The sequence below is a fragment of the Lolium perenne genome, chromosome 2 (genome assembly GCF_019359855.2).
Source record: "Lolium perenne isolate Kyuss_39 chromosome 2, Kyuss_2.0, whole genome shotgun sequence".
Classification (NCBI taxonomy): Eukaryota; Viridiplantae; Streptophyta; class Magnoliopsida; order Poales; family Poaceae; genus Lolium; species Lolium perenne.
Genome location: NC_067245.2, coordinates 154949448 through 154952403, shown reverse-complemented (window position 1 = coordinate 154952403; position 2956 = coordinate 154949448). Strand labels below are relative to the sequence as shown.

At 51.2% G+C, this 2956-nt stretch overlaps 1 pseudogene; it reads left to right on the top strand.

Annotated features, from left to right (window-relative positions):
• Positions 1–1323: 1323 nt before the first annotated feature.
• On the top strand, positions 1324–2211 carry LOC127321892 (low molecular mass early light-inducible protein HV60, chloroplastic-like; annotated as a pseudogene).
• Positions 2212–2956: the final 745 nt, after the last annotated feature.

The following is a 2956-nucleotide window of genomic DNA, read 5'->3' as shown; positions in this document are numbered from 1 at the left end:
AATCCTTAAGCCTTAGCACGACGAGTTCCGTTTGTCTACTATAACAAGCTTTGCTCAGCTCCGATGATGGAGGGGCGAGGACGATGGCGCTCGTTCGGTTCGTGCTAGGGGTTGTAGTCGTCCCTGGGTGGTCTGTGTTCTTATTTGTAATTTTTTTATTACCTTTTGGGCTATGTACAACTGTTGATGATTATTAATAGATTAGTGGAATTTTTGCAATTCTTTTATTTATCTTGACTACTATCTCATCGACAATGATACCTCGTACTCCTGGTTCTCCAGCAACGTTAACCGAACTGTTCAGTTGATTTTTCTCTGAAATACTGGTGTTGCCACTCTTGTCGATGTTGACTGATTACTTAAATGGATGTGTCGGGTTGTAGCCTTGAGCCTTGGCTACAATAATGTTGTTATTTACAGTATGTGGTTTGATATCTATGTTATTCTTCTACAAGGAATTCTAGAAAACTACAAAATTATGTTATGAGCAAACAAAAACTTTAAAAACTTAGAAGTTCTGTATGTTCTTTTAGGCTTTAGGAAATACTTTTATACACCTACGTATAGGTGTGGGTATTTCCGTTACCGTTCATTTATTTCTCAAGATTCGTGCCCACCATAATAGATGAAAATATTTCTTTCTCTCTCCTCTCTTTATCTAAATCTCAAAGCACAATGGACGGTGACGGAAACATCAACCCATGCGTGGGTGTTGTTAAATAGAATTCGCTATAAATATGTCAAATAAAACACCGGGAATGAGTTGTAAAAGAAAAGCTGTCGAGAAACACGGTAAAACCTCATCTCCTTACGGAAGAGAGCTTACGAAAAAAGCTTATGGGGAGATCGTGGAACCAATCCATTGGAAGGAAGTTTTGGTTCGGTTGCAGGAAAAAATTCAACGACAAATCCTTAATTGACACCTAATCCCGTAACAAAATCCCGTAAGCTATCTCCCCATAAACGTAGCATTATTCCCCCCGTGCGAATTCGATCAGCGGCTCTACGCAGGCCTGCGTGTCTCCCATCTAGCTTCTCGTTATCTCGTGCTACAAACCAAGCCATAAATCGACAACAGCACAAATAATACCCTCTCCTCTGCTGGACTCCTCGTGCTGCACCTGTGTCGTGGCCGACGAGTCATAGCCTTCGGCGTGCTGCGTACTTTCTGGAGTCTTCCGCCGTCCGTGGAGTCCACTTGTGCCACCTTTTCTGCCACTTTTTGGTGAGCTCCGGAGCGCCTCTGCATGGTGCCCTGGACGTCCACGTCGTGACCCGGCTCCTAAATGTTCACGGCTGGGATTGCTCGCCGACGTGGCCACCGCCACCGCCACCGCCATGGCCAACGGCCACCTCTTCAGTAATGCCGGGGTTTGGGCTCTATATAAACGCACACTGATCGGTCTCTGGAAACACACGATCACAGCTAAACCACAGCGAACCAAGTGTTTGATCAATCTAGCAACTTCCTGCTTCTTGTTTCTGCAAGTAATGGCAACCATGGTGGCCTTGAGCTCCTTCACCGGTGCCGCCGTTGTCGGGCGCTCCGCAACCCGGTCGTCCCTAGCGCCGCGCCGGCGCGCCCTCATTGTCAGGGCCCAGACCGAGGTGAGCTTTCACTCACACGTGCATGCACTTGATTCTCAACTCCCTTTCGGCCTTTCCTGCGTGTCGCCGTGTCAGTCGTAAAATACTCTCCTCCTCTCTCTACGTGAAATTAACTGTGTGTGTATCTGCAGCCGGAAATGGATCCTTCCAAGGAAATGAAATTAACTGTGTGACACCCAAGCCCAAGGCTAACCCCTCGGTATGGGACGCGCTCGCCTTCAGCGGCCCGGCGCCCGAGCGCATCAACGGCCGGCTTGCCATGGTGGGCTTCGTGGCGGCGCTCTCCGTGGAGGCGGCGCGCGGTGGCGGGCTCCTCGACCAGGCTGGTAGCGGCGCCGGACTGGGCTGGTTCCTGACAACCGCGGCGCTGTTCTCCGTGGCGTCGATGGTCCCGCTGCTGCAGGGCCAGACCGTCGAGAGCAAGTCCAGCGGCATCTGGAGCGCCGACGCCGAGCTCTGGAACGGCCGCTTCGCCATGCTTGGACTCGTCGCGCTCGCGGCCACCGAGTTCATCACCGGCACGCCCTTCGTCAATGTCTAAGACTAGTGCAGCACTTTGGATATTCAGCTGACAGATCAAAATCATGCTAACTGTTGTAGCCACGTTGCTGTTAGGAAACGTGATCGTATGTGACACGTTTAGATATCTAGTCCTAGTCAAATACGTTGTATGCCTAGCACCGCCTGTACCTCCTATATATATGAATCAATAGGGAGCTCGTGTGTATCCGAGTAGTCCCAAAGAATATACTACCTGGTCAGATTATTGATTTTACATGGTATCAGGCCGCCTCTTCCGCCTGTAACCCTAGATCGCGACTCCATCCATTGTCGCCGCCGACAGTTCGTCACCTGCCATGGCGTCATCATCTACGACGCCGTCGCTGAGCCTTGGCGCTCCTCCGCGTGAGCTCCTCACGCGTGAGAACTACCCCACCTGGCGCTCTCAAGTTCTGCCCGCCATACGGGGCGCCATGCAGATGGGTCTTCTCGATGGGACAGACCCCGCGCCTCCTACTGAGATCGTCGACGTTCCTGCTGATCCAGCGACAGGAACCCCTGCCCAGATGAAGGTGAATCCTGCATATGCATCTTGGATCTCTCGCGACCAGCTTGTTCTCTCTTATCTGCTTCAAGCCCTCCACCCCAAAGAAGTTCTCCCTCATGTTCATCGGCTTGAGACATCTGCCGGGGTTTGGCGCGCCCTCCAACAGATGTTTTCCGCCCAAAGCGAGGCTCGGGTTGATAATCTGTTGGTTGCTCTCGCCAACACAAAAAAACTGCAGTCGTCTACGTCTGAGTATCTTGCCAAGATGCAAGGTTTTGCTGATGAACTCGTCGCCGCCGG